Consider the following 23384-nt stretch of genomic DNA (forward strand, 5'->3'; position numbering starts at 1 on the left):
CTTGCTCTAACACTTCAGTCAGGTACCAGCCTTTCCCATCCAGTCTCTGGACTGGAATAAACTGGTTTTATTTAAGCTTGCTGAATGTACAAAAGGAAACAGGCAAATCCAGCAGACCCAAGCCCTGCACAACAATCCCTAGATCCAACAGCATTTCAGTCATTTTGAGTGTCAATGGGAAGTCAGGAATAGGGAGATAAGGGGGTTCCTGCTGTGGGGTAGAGCTGGCAGCACCTGTGCTCAGCAGGAACCTTGTCCCAACACACCAGTCCCCAGGGAAAGAACTTGTGTCTTGAGCACTCAGCCATCCCACCAGGGATCCCACCTTGCCCAAAAAGCCTGAAAACAGCCCCAAAGGCAGCGCTCGCTGGACAACCCTCTCCAGTGCCATCCCCTGGAGAAATTCCAGGACAAAGCCAAAGCTTTCCCTGCCGCTGAGCTCCCGCTTCCCCTTCTCCTCCCCTCCCCACACACCCATTTATCAAACACATATGCACAAACTACAGGCAATAAATATTTAATGTGGCCCAGGTCTGAAGAGATGTGTTATTTTATTTGAAAATCTACACACAGGCGTGCATACACAAAAGGAGCCTGGGACACAGCAGTGCCAAAGAGCACCTGGGAATAAACACAGTAAAGGCCATAAATGCTCTCATGAAATGATATAAGCTAAATCCTGGGAGTTAACCTGGTGCACTGGCAGCATGACCAGGCATTCATCCACCCAATTTCCTTAGGCAACGTGGTGTGTAAATGTACCATTATGAAGCCTCGAAATGAATCTGCACGTCTCCTGCTCGGAGCTTTCCCTCCCTCTCTCCCTCCTGCTCCCTCCGAGCTGGAGCTGCGCAAACAAACAAACAAACCCCGCTGTCGGCTGGTGGGGATGCTCTGCTTGGGGAGCAGCAGGGGCACCCTGGGGTTTCCAGCAGCAGGAGGGTCCTCCCGCAAGGGGGTGGGGGTGACAGGGACCCCCAAAGCGGCAGAGGTGGCTCCTCTTGCTTGGAGCAGCCCTGGAGCATCTCAAATGCCACGGTTGGGTTAAGGATGAGGTAAGGAGAGAGCTTGTGGCCCAAGGAGATGACCATCTAGCTAGGAAAGATGGGAAGCATGGGCAGGGGAGCTCTTGCTCCGACCTATTTCTCTGTGGAAAACATCATGGGCATTGGCAAGGGAGCAGAGTATTCATTAAAGGAACCGGACCAGAGTGCTTGGTCAAAGGGAAGCCTCAGACAACACTCACTCTGTGTGCTGAAACACCACGTGTCCCTTTGACACAGGATGGGCAAGGAGGTGCCCACAGGAGCAGGACCCCGAGGCTGAGGGTCCCAGGGAAGCTGTGCTAACCCCCATGAGCCTGGGCAGAGGTGGGAGAAGTCAGCTCTTCCTTCCTCCCCAGCTCAGACCAGTCCAAGCCACCCATGCTGGGAGACGTGGAGGTGGTGGGGATCTGATGCCACGAGCATCTCCCCGGGCAGACGGCTCGGGGGGAAGGACAGCGGTACCCAGCACGGAGAGGTGGATCTGGGGAACAGGCAGAGTGGGGGGGTTGAGAAGAGCTGAGGGGCACAGTGGAGACAGGGCTGACCCCACTGGGGTTGTGGAGCAGAATGTTGTCCCCCCCACTGCGGCGCTAATTAGAAACCACAACACAGCAATTACCATCCCGGGAGCTGCGAATGAAGTGGAGAGCTCCGGCCTTTAATGTTCTCCTCTCCAGTGCCAGGCAGAGACTCACACCTCTCTTTTCCAATTATTTCCCCTGGTTTTGGGGGGAGAGAGGCAGAGGGAACCCAATTACCCCCCGCAGTGCCCAGGGAAGCCAGGTGCTGACGTGTTTGTTCCCACTCCAGCTGCATCCGTGCCGCAGCCTTCCAGCTCTGGGATGGCTGTGCATGGATCACGCCACAGTCAAAGCCACAGGAGTGGGGATGGCAGAAGAAAAAGGGATGGAGCACATCATCCAAGTAAAGCCAGAGCACAGTGAAACAGGAGGGAAGGAGGGAGCTCTTCCATAAGACCCCATTGAGCTGCTTGAAAACACGTCCTCCCAGGGGTTGGGATGGCTGGGGAGGCAGGGGGATCACAGCAGCTCAGACCTGGTGCCACTGCCAGCTCCTTCCCCTTCCAGCACAGAGCTCCAAGGGGCACAGATGGAGTGAAAAAACCCACACAGCCCCTGGGTGGGGATTCCTCTGGGAGCTGATGTGCCTCTCCTGTCAAACTGGACAGAGACCAGAAAGAGCTGGCACCAAACCCTGCTGCTGGTGTGGAGCACAGCACCATGCCAGGCTCCTCACCCCAAGCACCATGGTTTACAGGGAAGCTCCTGGAGTCAGTGTGAGTGTGAAACCTGAGAGCTTTCTGGATTTGTACCCACCAGCATCCATGCCTTCTCCAAGTGCTCCTGAGCCCCTGCACCAGGGCTGAAGGATCTGGTGGTTGTGGGAGCAAAGCCCTTTCCATCTTGAGACATTGTCTGGTTTACAGTTAGCCTGGCTTAACTCTGCATAAGATCCTAACCTCCTTCCTGGTGAATCCTGTCCCCATCAGACCCACTGGGGCTGGATTTCTGGCAGGACACTCCCACAGTTCTGGTGGTACCACACTGGGCTGAATCTCACCTGTAATGAGTGCAGCCAAGGTGGGTGGTAAAACCAAATCTCTTGTATGAATGACCTCCCCCATGGAGCTGTTCACAATTAATATAGGCAGGTTGGGGCAGGGGAAGGGGGCAAAAGCAAAGAATTTTCCCACAGAGGTGGCAGGACTGCAAAGCCCCTGGTGAGCTGCCATGCACACGGCTGCTCCACTACCTCCTTCCCCACATAGCATGAAAAATGGTGTCCAAACAGCTGCTCCCTGAATTCCCAAGTGGGGCCAGGGCCTGAAGGGGAGGGCAGAGGTGTGGGGTGGGTCTGGGCACAGGGCTCTGCCTGGGCTCCCCTCTCCCTGCAGGAATCCTGCCAGCCAGGCTGGCAACTCCGTCCCCGTGCCTACGCTCGCTCTCCCAGGCTTGGCACATTTTCACTCTGTTGGCTGGAAGGGATGACAGCCCTGAGCAAACACTGCAACTACTATTTCCTAAATGAGAACCTTTGTTTTATGCTGATCCAGATTTACTGGGAAACCAGGAAAGGCCTGTTCTGGCCCTGGCTGAGCGACAATCTGCAGGGCTGCAGGATAAAGACAGCCACAGCCTCTCCCCTGACTAGGCACCCATTCCAAGCTCAGCAGAGACACAGGATGTTCCAAGAGACGCCAGAAGGGACATCCCCTCCCTCCCACCCACAGGGGATCCAGCACTTCTACATGGCATTGCTGCTTTCCCAATGTTTTGGCAGCTCTTCCAGCGGTGCCGCAGCCATCCCGCTTCCCTGGCTGAACAGAGGGAAGAGAAGTAGATTTCTCCTCCATGCTGTAAGATGTACACTGCAAGCTGGCTGCAGGTCAGAGGAACATCACTCCTTGGGATTGTAATTATATCCTTCTGGCACAGGCCAGCTGGGAGGCAAGTCCTTTGCCTGCTAATTATAGGACATTATATTGCTATTAAACAGAGCACATTCCAGCTCGGAGACAACACACTGCTCACTTGGCTTTGCCTGTTCACCAGAAGGTGCCTGCACATCCTTCACCAACACAGCCCAGCAGACACAGGACAGAGGAGGACAGGGATACAGGTGGTCTCCAGAAACCCTCTTCCCTCCTGTGCCAGCATGACAGGCAAGTTCCAGCCGGCAGCTCCTTCCCCTTCCATCATCGCTCTCCTGTGACAGGCACAGCCCCAAACCCTCTGTGCTTCCACCCCAGGATTGCCAGGCACACCAGTCCTCTTCTGCCACGGACTCCACCTCTTTTCACAGCTCCTCCTCTCCCACTGGGTTTTGTTCAAATTTCTGTCCCTGCTCCCAAATCTCTCCTCACCCTCCCTCAGCTCCCAGTGTGTAAGTCTGGCCCCATCACAGCCTCAGGCAGCAGTGACAGCCACTCACACACACTTGTTCACGGGACAGGCACCTCTGGATCAGGTTAAACACGGAATCACAGAATGGTTTGGGTTGGAAGAAACATTAAAGCTCATCTCATTCCGATGCCCTGTCATGGGCAGGGACACTATCCATCATCCCAGGTTGCTCAGAGCTCCATCCAACCTGGCCTTGGAAACTTCCAGGGATGGGGCAGCCCCAGCTTCTCTGGGCAACCTGTGCCAGAGCCTCACCGCCCTCCCAGGGAACAGTTTCTTCCTAAGAATTTCTTCCCAAGAAGTTGTGAACATCTCTCCAACTGGGAAGCAACCCCTGTATTTCAACACCTTCCCTGTCTCAAATAGCAGCAAGATCCTCAGGTCAGGCCAAGACCTGTCCATCCCTGGTTGGTATTTTCAAGTCCCAAACACACAGATGTGTTCATCACGCTTGATCTTGGTGCACCCTAAGCCATGAGCTGAATAAAGACTCTTGAGTTGTCAAGTTCTGTAGGGGAAAGCACAACTGACACCATGAATCCATGCCATGGTTGGAGAGACCAACCACTGTCCACTGCTAGGAGAGCAGAACTTCTTGGAAAACAAACAAAAACCTCCCCCTTAGGTTTCTGCAGATGTGTACAGAGGTCCCACTGCATGGGGGGATCCTAAATCCCCCTTTATATCCCTTCAAGAAAAACAAACCAGCAATAACGTGTTGAAAAAACTGAACCTTAAAACCTCTAGCAAGGCTGCCAACCTTCTTGTTGCTTGCCATCTACTGCCACCACCTCCTCCTCCTCCTCCTCTCCTCCTCTCACTGCCTTCCCATCCCAAGCCCTGCCACTGCCTAAATCCCCCCTCATGACTGCTGGCAGCCCTAGGACAGAGCTCAGGCGAATGAGCCAGGCAGCGTGACCGCTCATCAGAGATGGCTCTGGGCAGGGATGACAAGTCCAAAAGAGACACAAGCCCTTCCCTTCCCAGCCTCAGCCCCAGGAGCAGGCTGCAGCCACACGTCAGCCCAGCAGAATTCACTCAATTGCTTTGCAATGGTCGCCCTCATTTTATTATTTCCCCCCCCCGCCCCCAAACGGGACCTTCCCTCCCCCAGAAAATTACGGCCTTGCCAGTCTCTGCCTCTGCACCCACTCGATGATTATAAGGGGGAGGGAAAAAAAAATATAATAATGTTCCTTTTTCTTTCTTCCTCCTGTAGGAACGCAGGACCCTGGCAAATGGTTTTGCCCTTGGGCTGAGCCATGGCCAGTTCCACCCCCTGCATGAGGGAGTTAATGGAATACGCAGTGGAAGGTCCCTCCCGCCTCCCGCTCCAGGACTTCAGCTGACTCCAGTACAGCTAATCCCATTACAAGAAAATAACGTGGATAATTCAAGCTAATGAAATCGTTACAAGAATGTGGACAGCCAGGGGTGGACATTCAGAGCCAATTTAACACTCCTTGGTGTTGTTATCCCCAGCACAGGAAATACCTGAAAGGAGGAAGGGAAAGGAAAGAGGGAGGAAAAAAGCCTTCCTCTCTTGTTAGCTTAAATCCTGTTAGAGAGTTCAGGAATTAATCTGCCACCTATCTCCCCTATTACCATCATCATCATCATCATCATCAATAATGTCTCCTCGGTAACCTCTGAAAATTAGCAAATGAAGGCGCAGGAGGGCAAGGCGGGAGAGGAGCCTCTGGATGCACCGAGCCAAGTCCAATTGCTGCTGCCTCCAGCTCTGGAAGAGCCACGGGTGGAGGGACCTGTCAGCAGAGCAGGTGTCCCAGTGGACCCTCAGCCCACGGCTGCATGGATGAAGTGACACCGGGAAGCAGGTCCCCACTGCAGAGCTGCTCCTTCACTCCCACTCCTCGCCGGCACTGGACAGACCTGCTGGATAATCAACCACCTGCAAAATCCCTAGGAAAAGCCAGCAGGACACAGGAGGGGGACAGCCATGTCTGTGCCTTGTTCTTTACTACATGGATCATCAGTTTTTCCAGCTTCCTCTGCTCCTTGCCCAGGAGCATTGCCTTTGTTTGGAGGCCTCTTGATCTGCTGCTGCAGCAAAACCGGGCTTTGCTCTATGTGATTCCTCTTTTTCAGTGCCAGCCTCATGCTGCTGGGATAAGTGCTGTCATCCTCTCTGAGCTTGGCTGCTCCAAGTGATGGACCCCTTTCTGAGCCCAGTTTCCTGTCCATGCTGCACAGAGCCTCCTGTGGCAGGTCCAAAGCCAGGCTCCCTCCTGCTCACCCACACCGAGGGAAGCCGAGCACCGAGGGCAACTGTCTGAGTTCAGCCACAGCATTTCCTCCCAAATCATTCCTTTTGGCACCAAGCATTTCCAGGCAGGAGCTGGAAGTCATGGATGCAGTGAGGTACCACCTGAACAAAGCACAGCCCTGCCTCCTTTGGGTTGGAGCTGTGGGAAGCCTCGTCGTGACAAGATTTCCGAGCTGTTCAAGCCTGTATCCTCAGCTCATGTGGAATAATGATTGTTCCAATGCATCCTGTATTTTCTGCTGGATATGGGTGATTCCCACTTGTCCCTCTCCTGCACTACTGAGTGATGGCAGGAAAGGGTCACACAGCCCCTCCAGAGGCAGCTGCTTTCCCAGGGTGCTGCAACCTCATCCCAGCCAGCATTTAACGTCATACTCCCCCAAAAACACCTACAATGTATTCCCTGGAATCTTTAAGTGCTTGACAGGGCAGTGAAACAACAAAGTGAAGGGACAGGGAGAAATTCTCAAATCTCCCCAGAGATAGGGGTCTCTCTGAAACAAGGTTTCTCAAACAGGAGTCCTATGTAAAGGGCCCACAGAAATCGAGAATGGCATTTTCAAGTCAGGAATCTCTCCAGGATTGGTGATGACCATCAGGTTTGGATAAGGCAGAAGTGACCACTAAGAGATGCTGCAGCCCCCTAAGGAGCTCAGTAGCCAGCAGTGACGCTGGGGAGGAAATGGGGAGACCCCAAGCCCCTTTCCAGCCTCTGCTCCCCACACAGGTGCTCTTGGAATACCTCACCTCTCCCATTTTTCCAGCTCACTGCCTGCAAATCCACAGCTGCTGCCCACCCACCTCACACACACAGACAACACTTCGACTGATCCATGAAGGCCACAGAGAGACTTGTGATTAAAAAAAAATAAATCCTGTGCAACATGAATTTGGTACAAGAGAGAAAGCAAAAGCCTCGTGGCAAAAGCAGCAGGAAAGCTGGAAGTGCTGCAAATGGGTAAAGTGGTCTTGTAAGAGAGAGAAGTCACCCAGGGATTTCTCTTTGCTGGGAGAATTGGAGGCAGAGAAAGGCCCACAGGAAGAGGTTGCTGAGGGCTGCGGTGGTGGGACACAAAGTGTCCAGCCTGGATGGCCACCCCCTCCCTGTCATAGACTCATGGAATGGTTTGGGTTGGAAGGGACCTTAAAGATCATCTTGTTCCATCCCCTGCCATGGGCAGGAACACCTTCCACTAGCCCAGGTTGCTCCAAGCCCTGTCCAGCCTGGCCTTGAACATTCACAGGGATGGGGCAGCCCCAGCTTCTCTGGGCAACCTGTGCCAGGGACTCCCCACCCTCCCAGGGAAGGATTCCTCCCCAATATCCCATCTAACCCTGCCCTCTGTCAGTGTGAAGCCACTCTGTCCCACGTGGAGAATCTCTGATTTGCCATAGAGTGGAATTTTCCACCTTTCTGCCACTGCAGCACAAATAACACCCTTCCCCGTTTCTCTATTTCCACCAGGCTTGTAGGAGTCCTACACCAGCCCAATTCCCACCTTGAACCCCCCAAATTTAGCCAGAAGTGACCAATGCTTTCCAAAAGCAGCCCTGCCCCTGGCAGAGGAGGGGCAGCAGGACAGACTCCCCGGGATGTGCCCGGCTCCATCCGATGTCTCCGGGACGCTCTCTCTAATTGCATCCAGACGGTGCTTTCGGCACACCTGTCACAGCAACTGTTCGTCTTGCCAGCAACTTAAAGAGCATCATTTGCAGAGTTTGCTGGGAAGAAAAGCCAATTAGCATGTCACTGGTGAGGCACAAAGATCCACCAGCTTTATCTCTGCCGTGGCTGCTCCAAGGACCCTTCGGTGCTAATCCCCTCTGTGGCTCCTCCACTTGGAAACACAAGGCTGTGCTTTCTCCCAGAAGAGACCCGAAAGCAAAGTGGGGGGTTGTGATTTAAGCTTCACAGCCGCCTCTCCCTGATGTGCCTCCCACACTCCATGGAGTAACAGCAGTGCTGGTCCCAGCTCCAGCAAATGGAGAAGGCCACAAGATCCACCCAGAAACCAGCCCTGGGGAAGATGGTCCAGCTTTTGGATTGCCCTTGCTTCCCATACCTGCCTGCAGACAACTAAGCAAAGTTCAGCTGTCTTTGAATTCATTGAATTTTTGGCACAGATCTTCAAAAATTATTTAGATGCTCAACATCATGACCAATGCCAGAGACTGTGAGGACATGGACGAGCTTCTTCCAAGGAGCTGTGAATTTACCCACAAGACTCCTGTTAATAGCAAATCCTATTTTTAGTGGACTTTGGTAGGAGTCTCCCTTGGAACTCACGGCAAAGTGGGATCAGAAACACGACAGCTTTGGCTCCAGACCAAGAGGCAGCCGTGGGACCTTCCCTCTCCTCAGGATGCAGGACCAGAAGGCTGTGGCTGCTTCCCATCGCTTAAATGGCTTGTTTAAAAACATAGCAAAACATTTTACCCCTTCTCGATTTATTTTCCTTAACAGTTGCTTATGAGGGACCTTATCAAAAGCTTTCTGAAATTCCAAGTAAATTAGTCATTAGGCAGGTTTTCAGAACAGTAATTAGGCCACTCCATGCCCCTGATGTATTATTTACCTGAGAAGATATACATAATTAGGGCTCTTCTTTATAACTGGTATTACAGGCACTAAATTCTACTCCAGTCTATCGTGTAATTACGCAATTAGGCTGCACACTAAACAGAGAGAAACCAATCCTGAAAACCAAGCAAAAAGGAGAAAAAAAAACCAACAAACCCACAACAGTAATTATTATTTTTTAAATCCTCCATCACCAGCACAGCAGCAAGCTTTAAAATTTTAATATCCCTCCACTTAAGTCATTTCTAACTAGGTGCTGCAACCAGGTTTGGTTTCTTAATTTTGCCGCATTTAATCCTACTTTGCAAGGTTTAACGTCGGTCGATTCCTTAAAGAGATTTGCTTTAAAGGCTGGTGTTAAAAGGGGCCTTTCTCTTCCCTGGACAGCAGAGATTTGTGGTGCTGGAGGAAGTGGCAGTGTTGCCTTGCAGCCTCCCTTCCCTCCTCGGCCCCCCGCTCCTCCCAATCCATGATTATTTTTCCACAGCTCCCCGGCTCGTGGAGGCAGACAGGTACAGTTGCTATGGTGTGACTGTCACAGTAATTTAGCCCTACAGAGCCGGTTCCCAGGCTGGAATTTCACGGGGCAGCGTGGCAAAAGGAAAGGTGGGGACAGCGGAGGGGAGGAGAGCCAGCCCTGGAGCCCTTGAACCGGGAGGTGGGACATGCAGAGAACCAACCCAGCAGCCTCTCCATGCTTTTTGGATGGAGGGATGGGCTCAGTCATCTCCTGATTTGTTCCCATCTTTCTGGTCTGACAGCTAAGTGAGATTTCAGCTCTTCTGAGGGTCAATTCCTACCTGTGCCTGCCCACAGGCAGAGTCACATCTGTTCACATCTATCCTGCTTTGTTTCCTGGTCCTCGCTGATAGAAGAGTGTCTACCATTGGGGTGGGGAGTTCTTTTTAATCTATCTATTCTTATAAACCTATTTTAGAGTTGTGGGGACCGAGGAAAAACTCCCAGGACTCGCTGAGCATGCTGACATCTCCCATACAAGACACCTGCCTATTATCCTCATTTATTTCCACGCTTTAAAGACAACGATAATTCACTATTTAGTTAAAGCACAAACAGATTTCCTTGCGAAATATTCCATCTCAATGCTCACAACTTCCAATCCAGTTCCCAAGGCACAGGGGAAGGTGAGGAGCTGGCACAGGGAACACCATAAGCTTCAGGAAGCCCCAGATTTAAACAGCACTGCTGGACTTGAACTCTGAAAGGGAGCTGAGGCTTAAAAGTCATCCCAAAAGAGTGTGAGCTGGTGACTCAGAGGATTTAAAGATAACTCCTGGTGGACATATGTGACCAAAGAGGTCATCCCAAACCAGGAGAGAGCTTGAAAATCCTACTCTAATATTATTCAGGTTTTCCTGCTGCTTCTCTCCTCTTTTGTCACCTCACAGAGCTCTGAGCTGGTCCTGGTCACAGCAGGGCTCTCCTCTCCTCTGCTGTCATGGGCCAGCCCTGCCTGGGCCTTGGCCACTCTCAGATTCTCTGATTTCATCTAACCAATGGTTCTCTTCTTAATCCTATTGTAATTTTTTTTTTTCCTGGGGGAGACAAAAGACATTCAAGTCTGTTGGAGAAAGGACCAGCTCTATCAGGACAACTGAAAAAGGATGTCTTCCCCCACCTCCACAGACCACACCAGGATCAAACCACCCTCCCGTGGCAGCTCTGCCTGAGATGTAAAAATGACAGAAGTAATGACCCTTATACCCCAAACCTCACGAAATCTCAATCCTTGCATGGACTTCAACCAGAGCCTCCAATGCCTGCAAAGCCTTTTGCAGAGCTCACACTCCTAAGCCACAATTCTCCCCCCACACAGCACCTTGCAGGACCAGTGCTTAGGAGCCACCAAGTCACTGCCCTAATCAGCAGCAGGTCAGGATTTCAAAGGAACCCGCAGCTCCAACAGCGCTGAGATTTGGGGATTTATCTCTCCTGGGCTCTTTTGAAAATCCTGATCAGAGTGCAGCTCTGGTCAAAAACAAGTTATGCTAAAAATAGTGCTCACAGGAGGGTCTGGTGCAAATCTCTGCTCCTGTAGGATTCCTGTGAGTCAGCTCCTTTCAAAGACAAGAGGAAATTTGTACAACTAGCAAAGCAGGAAACACAGGAGGAGGATTTAGCCATGCCTCATGGACCCACAAAGGTGTACTCAGGGCATCCTTTGGAGAAGGCAGCCTTGCTGTTAAGATACCAGCTGCATCAGCCCCACTATATATATATATATATATCTCATATTCAACTGTAGAACCTCCTGCACTGAGCTGGAGGAGAATAAATATAGAAGCAATGAGATATTTATAGGCAGACAGCTATTTTAACATAGCTCTGCTTTAAAGAGAATCCTTATTTAAGTCTTGTCCCTGTAAAGCTGCAGGATGACTTAGAAAAATAACCTGATTAATTATTTTCATCAGAGGAACAGAGAAACACGTAGGGAAGATCAAATGCACACAAATGCACCGGGAACGCGGGAGCTGTTCTGGTGACTCAGACACAACGAGGATGGTGAGATCTCCTGAGGGCAGGGCTGTCTCTGAAGAGCCCAGGCTGACCACATCTGACGTCTGCCAGGCATCAGAACAAGGCAAAGCATGAGATCCAGGCACAGAGCAGCTCATCAGTGAGGCAGGGCTGGGAGCCACCACACCACTGTGCCCCCTTGGCCAGCATTGTCCCCTCCAGAGACGTGACCCACAGCACAACAGCAGATTTCCTCATTGTAAAAGCAGTGTGAACAGAGGGGTACTTCTAGATATACTGTTTTACACTGATAATGGCCCAACTCACCCATCCTGTTCCCAAACTGCAGGTGTGGCTGTTACCCAAGCTGTGATGGTGGCTCTCTTCCTACTCCCAGTGTGTCCAGTCCTTCGGTCACTCCTTCCCAACCTGACACAACCACACCACCTGCTAAAGCTCAGAGGCTGCTTTACACAGTCTTTACAGATCATGTGGAAAACCCCCAAAAGACAGGAGGACAGGGAGTGATGGCATGGTGCAATCATTACCTGAGCCACCATGGGACTCAACAGTGATGTTCCCACTCTGTTTCTGTGGAAAGCTCATCAGTATCCACCCACCCACCTCAGAAAGTGCTGGACCACGAGGAGAGAGATTTCACAGAATCAAAGAAAGGTTGGAAAGGGCCTCTGGAGATCACCTGGTCCAACTCCCCTGCCAAGGCAAGGTCACCTACAGCAGACTATTTGCACCACCACAGCCAGCAAAGAGAGGCAGAGGCCAGGATGGAAGTTGGCAACTCTGGCTGATCCACCCACGGGACATTTTGGACAAAGAAAACTGCAGTGGCAGTAACTGCCTGTTGGGTTTGGGTTTCTAATTTGTTTCCTTGTTTATGCCTTAGCACAGAAGAGCATTTTCTGTGCAGCAGGGCTGTACTGTGACAACTGTGACTGAGAGGAACCAGGAGGGTGCGTGTCCAGGTGCAGGGAAGAGAAAGTCCATGTTCATGGGAGCTGCTCTGGAGCCAGGCACACACTTCCCAGAGTCAGATCCTCCTCGTGGGAATGGACCTTTGCCAGGCACAGAGTGAGCCACTCACCTCCCCCGTGAAGGGAGATGTCCAGAGGTGGGACAAACCTCCCTGCACTGTCATAGAATCAGAATGGTTTGGGTTGAGAGGGACCTTTAAAGATCATCTAACCCAACTCCCCTGCCATGAGCAGGGACACCTTCCACTAGACCAAGTTGTCCACCTGACCTTGAATGCCTCCAGGGAGGGAGCACCCACAGCTTCTCTGGGCAATCCATGCCAGTGCCTCACCACCCTCCTTGTAAAAAACTTCTTCCTTTTTTCTGGTCTAAATCGACCCTCCTTTGGTTTCAAACCTTGTCTTTGCTCAGAATCACTGTATCAGTATACAAACAGCGGCAGCCCTGAGCCCTGTTGATACAACCTTGCTAATTTAATAAACGGATTTTGAGGAGGAGAAGGATCTGCTTCAATGCTCCCCATCCCCCTGCCCCAGCCCTGACTGCCCCCTCCCAACTCAGAGCCTCTCCCATAAATTAAACCATCCACCAAACGCACAGCCTGAGTGCTTTACAGCTCTGCTCTCTGGTGGGAGCCAGAAAGATGCAAATAAAGGCAGAGCTGGGCAGGACAGGTCAAAGGCAGTGCTGAATACTGAGCAGGGTGTCTGCATGGCAGGGTGTGAGCTCTGCCCATCATCCCCCTTCCCCTGCTCCCCCAAAACCTCTGGGAAGGCTCATCACAGCATCCTGGGTGTTCACAATCGATGGCAGGCAGGAACAGACACTTGTACCTGGCTGACAGATGCTGTCAGAGCCGTGTGGCAGCTGCAGGCTGAGAAGGGGAGCGTGAGGCAGAAATGAGGGGCTCCAGAGGAGGAACAGAAACCACATTGTTCTGCATCTGCTGGCAATGTCTCACCAGCCAACCTGAACGAGCTGTAATGCACCCATGGATGCTGGGAGGGGAGAAGGGAGGCAATGACACACCTAAAAATCACCTGCTAGGGCTGCCTGGGGTCCAAAAGGGCCAGAGTTTGCCCTCTCCAGAGGGGGCATTCCCAACAGCATGGAATACCCAAGCAGGGACACCCAGCTTGCAGGAAGTTGGGATCTCACCTCTCCTTGATGTGAGGCTTCTGGGCCAGGGGCTTTCAACAGATAATCCTAATATTTACAGGCTAAACATGTACAGCTTTTCAAGCTGGTACACAAGCTGCCATGCCCATACTGAAGGAGCAAAAGAGGTGAGAGCAGGTAAAAACACCTGGAGAAGAGATGCTTGGCTTGAATAGAGGAACTTGCCAAGTTAAGAGCTTTCCTCTGATTCTTGCACGGACATCAAGCAACAGGGCTCAGGAAACCACCTCCCACCATCACCTGTCTGCCTTGGAATGGCCACAACACCCCACACACCTCCCAGAAGGAACATCTCTGCTTCTAGTGGAAGATCCCTACGTGGGAAAGGGTAAAAGCCAATGCCAGGACATGGGCTGGTCACACAGGCAGTGCCAGATGACAGCCAGCTGCTGGGGTGGTGCTTTAGTCCTGCAAAAGGAGGTTCAAAGAGCTTTCCTGCAGCACTCTCTGCTCCTAAGGTCAATGCCAAGGTGGGGGAAGTGCAGCACGGAGATGCTGATGTTCCCAAGGGATGTGTCTGTGTAGGAGGAGCCTGCTTTCAGTTCACACATCAGAGAATGGCCTTTTCAAGCAAGATGGGACCTCAGAAAGAAATGAGAGCCAGAAAAGCATGAGCACAATTGATTAAAGAAATGGAGTATGATAGATTCCCTAATGTTTCCAAAGCATTGATAAGTCCCAGCACACAGCTGGAGGTACCAGAGGCTGTGTTCTCATCCTCCACTCCCAAGGGCCCAGAGCTCTGTGGGCATGAGAGCCACAGATCCCTTGGAGCTCATGAATCTCCTCTTCCCTCCTCTCCCAAGGTTTATTCCAAAGCTTTTTAGTCTCAAATAGCCCGGGCCATCAGCTCTCTGCTGTGGGGAGAGCTGTGTCTCTTAATGTACCATTTCCTTCCCAGCTCTGCAAACACAGGGAGCCCCAAGCTGCTGCTCTGGATTTTGCCATGTGCTCCAAGAAGTGTGGCCACAGGCTACATGACGGAAGAAAGAGGGAGGGGGGTGATCCTTCCAGTTCCAAAACACAAAAAAATACAAGCACACACATGGGGGAAAAAAAAAAGTGAGTCAGGTTCTAGGGATGACAATAATAAAAATAGCTGGGGACAGAGTGGAATGCCTGCAGCCAGAGAGTGAGCTTCCAACTGGGATGGGCTTGGGAATGCTAAGCTTGTGTGGGAGCTGTCAGAGTCCCAGCTGACGGCAAGAAGTCCCTGCAGAGGTGACAGCTCTGGCAGACACAGCAAGCAAACAGCCGAAGAGGGGGAGAAGGGGAGAAATGAGAGAGGAGGCAATGGCAGCTCGATCTCTGCAGGCAGAGCAGGGCCGTGCTCGCCGGCATTAAAAAACACAAAGGGAGGCAACTGGTTAAAGACCAACTTTCAAGCAGCACCCTCGCTGCCCACAGGTAGGGTAGGGCAGGTTGGCAGCTCCCCTGCCTCCCTCCTTCCCTCCTCCAGACCTCCCTGCTGCAGCAGACCTAATTTCATGGGGTTTTTGCACAAGCAGCGGGGTGGAAAATGATCCTCGGGAGGCAGCGCACGGCGGTTCCCCAGATCCCCCCGCAAGGTGAGCAGCCCCAGCCCAGTGCCAGCCCTGCTGGGTCGGTACCTCAGCCAGGAAAGAGGCCACCAATGAGCTTTGCAAAGCACACCCGTGGTGAGGAGGGGGGACCTGCACTCCCCCCCATCCCCGTCACCCTCCCGGATGCTGACGAGGGAGACAGCGCAGTCCTGCGTGACAGCGTGAAATTAATATGATTTTGGGGGAAGTTGGCAGTGAGTAATGAGCATCTGAAATACCTTGTCTCCACCCCCTCGCCCCCCATACTCTTTTAACCCTTCAGTTGCTGCCATGGCAGCGGGATCAAAGGGTGGGGAGAGTAGGAGCTGGGTTAAAGAGAACCAAAGAGGGGTCATGCACACCCCCTGATAACTGAATTTGAACGGCAAGTTTTGGCACAAATCCTGCCAGTGCTGCTTGTGGTCAGGCTTAGCCTGTTGAGGTGCTGAGATTGGCACTCCTGGGATTGGAAAAGTCATCACTGCTGCTTTTCCATGTGAGTTTCCACAAGGAAATTTAAAAAAAAATATGGAGGGGCTGAAGAGGGACCAAACCTGTCCTCCAAACATCCTTGGGCAAGGCCCAGAGACCACCCATGAGGGGGAGAGCCTGATGTGCACAGACCACTGATGGGCAGCAGAATAGAAGCAGAACAAAGGAGGTGGTTTTCCCAGGGCCAGCTTCCCTGGCATCTGATAAATGGGAACGTGGTCAGAAAAAATGTCCCATCTTCAAGGGCAGCTTATGTGAACTCCTGGATGTCTGATAAGGGTCAAGGTCATAACAGCACCTTCCTGAGAGGGCAAGGCTCAGGAGCTTCTTCCTGTGCTTAATTGCACCAGGTTCTCAAATTTAAGGTCTCCTGTCCTCTGCCAGATGCCTGCAGGTGCTCAGGATACTGCTGGGGGAGGAGGGAAGAGAGGTGAGAAGACAGATGGTCATCCTGCTCTGCCTTAGCTTGGTTTCTTCAGGAAAAACAACGTGCAGACAGAACTGCTCCTGGTGCCACCAGCTGCAGGAGCCAACACGGTTCAAAGGCCTTTGGCACAGGGGCTGCCCCAGGGGAGGTGAGAGACTGTGGCAATGGAAGGTCCTTAATTGCAATTGTATCCCAAGGCTGAAAACCCACTGGATGAGAAGAGGGGGAAAAGGCTGCAGCAGGCTTGAGGTTAAAAAAAAATAATGATGCAAACAGAGATGCAAATAAAGGACACGATGTCATCCTGAGGAGAAAACTGTGATTCATTAGAGGCTTGTTCAGGACCTTCTTGAGCAGTGAGACTGAAAAATACCCACATGCACATGGTAGTGAAAGACAGGGAGTTGGATGGGTCAACAGCACCGTGCAGGAGCTGTAGTTAAGAAATGCAACAGACACACAAATTTTAAGATCAAGAAAATAATCATCTGGATTGCACCTTGACTTAAAGACTGAGACACAAGCTCAAAAGTTAGTCCAGTGTAACTCCAACACTAGATTCTGCAATGGCTGCCAGACCCAAAAGCAGACTCAGTGGCCAAGGGACCAATTTTGAGAGTGAATGAGAACTGGCTACAACATAAGGCAAAAAAAATGATGCTTTTCCTTCCTTATACACAGAGGCACACATACTCTTAACAATTCAGACAAAAGGAGACCTTATAATACTAACAGCATTGCATGGGCTATTTACAGGAGACAGCACAAGCAGGCTTTGGTTTTTTGCTTCCTGGGAGGAGAAGCAGCCCACATGTCTGCACACACATGTGCCAGTCCCACTGGGCACCCAAAAAAAGCAAAAACCCCAAAGCAAACCCCAACTTGAATAGGACATTCCCAAAGCAGCCCCTTCCCCACCTCACTCCCCCTCCCCGAGCCCCTTCACACTGATGAGCAATGGAATCTGTGTGTAAAACTGGGTTCCTTCAGGAGGTTCAGGTGGGTGCCCTGGCAGGAGCTGGGAGGAAGCAGCCCAGAAACTCCCTTTCATTTGCATTGGGCACCTGGACTGAGCAAGGCAGGCAACTGAAAACTCCTCAGCAGAGGTTTTGGGTGAGCAGAAAAGGGACCTGTGGGTTTGGAGTATGTGGAGTGCAGAAGAGGGGGAAAAATATAAATATAAAAATCAAGTATGCAGTGAATATTCAAACCAGGGAAAGAGATATGCTGAAAAATCTTCCTTCTGCTCTTGGGAAGAGCCACCTTTTAAAGCAACCTCGCCAAGATAACACAGAGTTAAACATTTCCTTATCTATGTTAAACACCTTTATGATTCAAACTGAAAAACAGCTGCTGAAAACCTATTTCACTCTCCCCCACCCCATGGCTCGCTTTGGAGAGCGGCCAAATTAAAGTGGCCAGTTACATTTCTGGTCTCTGAATATCAACAGATATTCAGTGTTGGCACTGCTGTGTTTGGGTTTCCAGCACACAAGGAAAAGACTTGAAGAAAGACGAAAAAAAGAAAAAAAAAGTTTAATTTATGATCTTTGAGAGAGTAAGGGAAAAAAAAAATCAGCCCAGCAGAGCCCTTTATTCCCACCTGGAGCTCTCAGCTTATGATGCTGGTGCACACACCTGCAAGCTGCTGCCCAGAAAAGCACTTGCATCACCCTGTGCAACACTCCCTGGCACTGCAATTTGGACATGGAAGCACAAAGGATTGGTAAATCCTCTGGGCTAAGCCAGGCTTTAGGGATGTACCTGGACTGGGCTGTGCAGGAGATCCAGGTGTGGAAGAGCAGATGGGAGGGGGTGGTTCAGGGAAGACTTAAATCTTCCAAGAGCCCCAGCAAAGGAGGGAATGGGATGCTAACAGAGACCAAGGGTGGGAAGAGAGCCAAGCTATGCAGTGGGATCACAGGGAAGATCACAGCAGCCCAACTGCTGCACTGCAGCCAGGACCTGCTGGAAACACCAGCCCTGAGCCTGCTGGAAAGCTGCAGGGAGGAGACAGTGCCAGGGATGCTGCAGAGCAGGGGAAAATGTACCAGTAAAGAAACACCGTGGAATGGTTTGGGTTGGAAGGAACCTTAAAGATCACCTAACTCCAACCTCCTGCCATGGGCAGGGACACCTTCCACTGTCTCAGGTTGCTCCAAGCCCTGTCCAACTCAGCCTTGAACACTTCCAGGGATGGTAAGTCCACTCCCTCTCTGGGCAACCTGTGCCAGGGCCTCACCACCCTCACAGGGAGGAATTCCTTCCACATATCTTATCTAGACCTACCCTCCTTCAGCTTCCCCCTTGTCCTGCCACACCAGGCCCTCGTCCAAAAACCCTCTGCAGCTCTCTTGGATCCCCTTTAGGCACTGGAAGGGGCTCTAAGGTCTCCTCAGAGCCTTCTCTTCTCCAGGCTGCACAGCCTCAACCCTCTCAGCCTTCCCCTGGAGCAGAGGAGCTCCAGCCCTCTGATCAACTCCTCTGGACTTGCTCCAACAGATCCACATCTTGTGTTCCCCTTGCACACCAAAAAGCACTAAATGCAACCAGTGGGGCCGAGCTCTTCAGCCAGGGAGGATGGAGCCATCAACCAAACAAGAAAACACATCCAGAGATGCAATTTTTGTAAGAACTTTTAAATAACGTGGGTGGATAAGGCTGGCACAGCCCGTGGGTGAGAGGGGCAGAGCCGCCCCGGGGTGCAAAGCTTCACTCCAGAGCAGCATCCTGAGCCCCCCACACCAGACATGCTCCTCCTCAGACGCTCAGCAGCCCAGCACAGACCTTGCATTCTAATGAGAAGCTGGAATTCAGCATTAACACAAGTGCCACATCATCTGCGGCATCATCGGACACCGCGTGCGTTCCCACCTCCTGAGGATGGGCCTGAACCACCTCACTGATGCTTCTGCTGTGCACACAGCCCTGCAGTGCTCCTGGTGTGGGTCTGCACCATGGAAAGCCACCTTTGAAACAGGAACCAGACATTATTATCCCTAAGGATAGACCAAAACAAGGCAGAAGTGCTGCTGGCTCAGGAATCCTCCCGTGTGCTGAAGGTGGTTCGGATGCCAACCACCACACCATGAAGTGTCTGTAACCTCTGGCACTCAATGGCCTGGAGAAGGAGCCTGGGAATGGCTTTGGAGATCCCAAAAGGTGGGTCACTTTTTTAAACCACCCATTTGTTTCCTGGAGAACACGATATGGTGATTCCACCCAGCACCAAACCCAGCTCGGAGGCATCATTACTGCTCAGAGGGGGAACGAGACAGTTCTTGCTCCTCATACTGTTTCTGACAGGTTTCCACCTGAACATGTGCCTCTAGGTGAGACACACAGTCCTCCCATGTGCTGGCACCAATGTCCTGATTCCCAGGGGAAGCCAGGAAGCTGGGATCCAACACCCTGATGGTTGTATGCAGGGTGCCCACCAACATCAGCTTCTTCCCCAGGGGCTTTCTGCTTCAACAAGACTTGTTTTTGGGCATCCTTTTCATGCACAGGCTTGCAAGCAGGGTACCCCGGGCTGCCTGTTCCTTCTGCCACCCTATTGCATCAGTAGATCTGTCCTAGGTCAGATGTCTCCTGGCTTCTCTCAAATGTCACCCACCACCTTCACCTTCCCCTGGTGCAGCTGTGGGTGGGACACCACAGGGAGATGCTCGTGGTGACTTCTGCAGCTCTCCCCACACCCACCTACAACATGGAGGAAAAATTTTAAGCTGCTAAAAGGAAGCAGCAACGGGTTTTGAGACATTTCCAGCACATGAAGGGTTTTAAAAGTGAAAGCTTCACTGTTCATCCAGAAATCCTGACAGCACTGGACATCCCAGGGCTGTTTGCATTGAATGTTCTAATTAATTCTGCCCAGCACTTGCTGAACAAACTCACATGTTTATGAAGGGACTAATTTTTTTCCTCCTCTGCCTTTCACTAGCGAAGATTTCCACGGCTTCAACAGGGCACTGTTACTCTGGGAAGGAGAAATTGTCTCCAGTCATGTAGACTCCATTACTGGGAGAAAGGTGTGAACAGCAAGCATGTCTGGCAGAAGGATTCATTATACCACCGTGTCCTTTATAATGGGAAATGAAAAGCCCATTCTGATAACTACACTTTATTATAATAGGTCAGAAGAAGTGAAAGGCATCATCTTATAAAATTAACTTCATAAAGGCTGCCTTTAAAAAAAATATCTCTGCCACTTTATCCACTGCATCTCCCTTCAGAGATTTTTTTCTCCTCCTAAGAAGAGACACGACTCCAAAGTCTTGTCCCACTGGCTGTCTTCACTTTTACCCTCCATCAGAGGGAATAGATCTGTTTCCTCCTAATCAATCCCAGACACTTGTTTTGCCAGATGCAATAAATGCCACGTCTTTGTCAGGACGCAGAAAATAGTCAGCAAAGGAGTTAAAATTAAAAGAGACACCCACCCCCAAAGGTCTTTGCAAGAAGCAGCAGTTACTTTCTTCACAGGAAAGTCAGAATATGGACATAAATGCACCTGATAACCTGTTCCCTGCCCTGGAATACCTTTCAGTTGCTTTTCTGCTTGCTGCTTCTTTAGTCAAACTGAAGTCCAGTCTCCTAACTGATAATAATTTTGTGATTTAACAGCTTTATGCAACGTGTTTGACTGCAGTTCCTACAGGTGAAAGGCAAGGGATGGCCAGAGGGATGATAAAACACCTTCCACACACAGTGCTGGCCCCTGATCTTGCTCTGAATTTGGAGGGTTACCACAGCTAAGTGGCAGGGGAGGGCTCGAAGTGACAATCATTGCAAATTTAAGAGAAATTATAGATACAGACCATATGATAAGTTCTCAGATCTGTTTTACATAGAAAAAAAGAAACAACTCCATCCCCAAAACACACTACCTGTGGTGCAACTCCAACAACTGCATCCTTTGGTGGTAAAGCATCAATTATGCCAAAGCCTAAGCAGACTCTCGACTGTATCTATCCCTCAGGTTGCCTTTGGTTGGGTAGGAATCTTTTAAAAAGTCTCTTTCTAAATCTAATCGTTCCCCCTTTGAGGAAAATAGAACATACATCTCCTCAAAATGTTCTACAAGAGCTGCAAAACAGCCTTATTTTTAATATTAATGTAGTTGGTGCAGACAGGGGGAAGGAGGATGGAAGAGGAGGCTCTGAAACAAACAGTTAATTGGAACTTCCAATGAAGGCTGCGTGGATCTAATGTGATAGATTTTTAAAGGAGCCCAATTTTCAGAAATTGCCAGGGCTCCAATCTGTGAAAATGTGGCCTTTCACAGATCTCCAATTCAGCTTGCCACATCTAGGAGTTCCTTTTGAAAAAAAAAGAAGAAAAAAAAAAGTCTTGCCATAAAAGGCCCACAATTTGGTAACAAAAATTAGCAGCCTTCATGGGATAGCAATCCCTTTGTCTCTCCTCCCCTAACTATGGCTCTTTGGAAAGAACTAAGGACCATTTATCTTTTGTTATTTTTCCTGGTAGTAAAGATAAGAGTAGAATCTAATAAAGAACAAAAATGGGGAAGAAAACACACACCCACAAAAGCTAAATCTTCACACCTAGCCCAGAAGCAGCCCCTATAATTGAACAGCTCTCCCTCTGAAGAAAATAACACCTATAGGGTCTCAGAAAAAATAATAAATAAATGCAGGAGGGTGCAAGAGAGGCCAAAACCTCCAGCAGAACGTGGCAGGACACGATCTGAACCAGCATCACACATCCCAGCAAAGCCTCTGGGGCTGGGGTGGAAGGTGGGCAGCACCTAAGGCTGGTGGAACTAGAAGACATTGATTTTGCAGGCAGAGGACTTGAGCTGTTAACCAGAGCATTCCTGACTCCCCTACAGAGAAAATTAAACACCACTTTCTCCAGCCCTAGAATTAGAACTTGATATCCTCAAAGTCCAAAATTAAAAAGTTCCAACAGGTTGTTGTAGGAACACAAACGATGGTGCAGGGCAAGTCTGAGCATTTAAGTGGTGGGTCCATAAATAAAAATATCAAAAAGTCTAAAGGCAACCAGGACAGGATTCCCTGGACTGCCAGTGCTGAGCAGCACAGGCACAACAGCTTTAAAAATCCACTATTCAAACCACCCAGCTCCCTTGTTTTGCTGTTTTCCAGTGTCATTAACACCTTCTGTGGGGCTGTTTGAAAAGCGAAACAGGGTTCCTTGAAAAAGCTCAAAACATGGAAATATTAATTTGGGGAAATACATCCAACACACGTACTATGTATATTTTTGGAAATGTGTATTGGCACAATATATGTATTTGGGGTGATACATATAGTGTGTATCTACATAGATATAGACATATACAGTGTGTGTATATGTAATATACATATGTGTGTGCATAATAAATATATGCATACACATTTTGTGTGTGTGTATATTTATTTATTAATTTTTCACCTTCCCAGGCAATTGGGAAAAAAAAGAAAAAAAGCAAGCACAGGAGGAAGCAGGTTGGCGGACAACATCAGCTGCAGGGCTCAGGAAAGTGGCTCAGGAGCATGTGAAACAATAGAGAAGATGCTCACCCTGCAAAGCCTCCCACCTGCACGGGCCTGGGGCTGTCACCCTGCATGGCAATGCCTGCTGGAGTGGCCTGGTGGTCCCTTGCTGTCCCCAGCCTGGTGGTCCCCAGCCAGGCTTTTCTGGGCAGGCTAAGAGTGCCCCCTGCAGCCCTGCCATCCATTCCACTGCCAAGTGACTGTCTGCAATTTCAAATAAATAACTAGCAAAACACAAAATAAGGCAGGCTTCTAAATGCAGGAAGAGCTAAAAAGCTCCAGAGCAAAGGCACCTGATTTAAAAGCACAAACAAAGCAATCCAGGAGGATGAAGTGCCCGGCAGAGCTCTGCCATGCCTGGTTTTAGCCTCTCTGAAGGGAAGGAGGGATGGCAGGGGTGGGTGGAAGGCTGTGTGTGTCTCCCCACAAGCTGTTGTTTTGAGGATAAAACCCCCACCTCTGAATATCCCAGGATAAATGCAGGATGTTCCCATGTTGCTCCAAGACCACTGTCACCAGCACATGCAGCTGGAAGTTGCACATTCCTTACAATATTCATCAGACTGTTCCTCTGCCCCTCCTCTCCACAGCACTGAGGTGCCAGACAAGACAGGAGGAAAAAAAAAATCACATTGAAAAAACCCCACAGTCTCTACTGGGCTTGTCTGTCCTTGTGATACACATAAACCTCCCAGCTCCTTGAACTTAACCCAGCACCCCAGAAAGCAAATAGATGCCCCTGGTTTTGTTTGCTCAAGCTTTAGGAAGGTCACCTCTGCAGCCACAGGGCTGGGATTTAAATTAGCAGTGCTCCACGTGGTAAGAAAACTCAGAGCAGTGACTTGGAAGTCCAGGGACTTTGCCTGGACCTGTCAGGGTAGCACCGAAGCA

The 23384-nt window shown here is 50.5% G+C and overlaps 1 protein-coding gene across 1 annotated transcript in view; it reads right to left on the minus strand.

The window, feature by feature from the left end:
• RBM19 (RNA binding motif protein 19) overlaps window positions 1-23384 on the minus strand; it is a gene marked incomplete at its 3' end in the record, with an annotated part of 55935 nt that overhangs the window by 14186 nt on the left and 18365 nt on the right. The window lies entirely within an intron of this gene.

Source organism: Neopelma chrysocephalum, unplaced genomic scaffold (genome assembly GCF_003984885.1).
Source record: "Neopelma chrysocephalum unplaced genomic scaffold, ASM398488v2 Primary Assembly neopelma1_116, whole genome shotgun sequence".
Taxonomy (NCBI): Eukaryota; Metazoa; Chordata; class Aves; order Passeriformes; family Pipridae; genus Neopelma; species Neopelma chrysocephalum.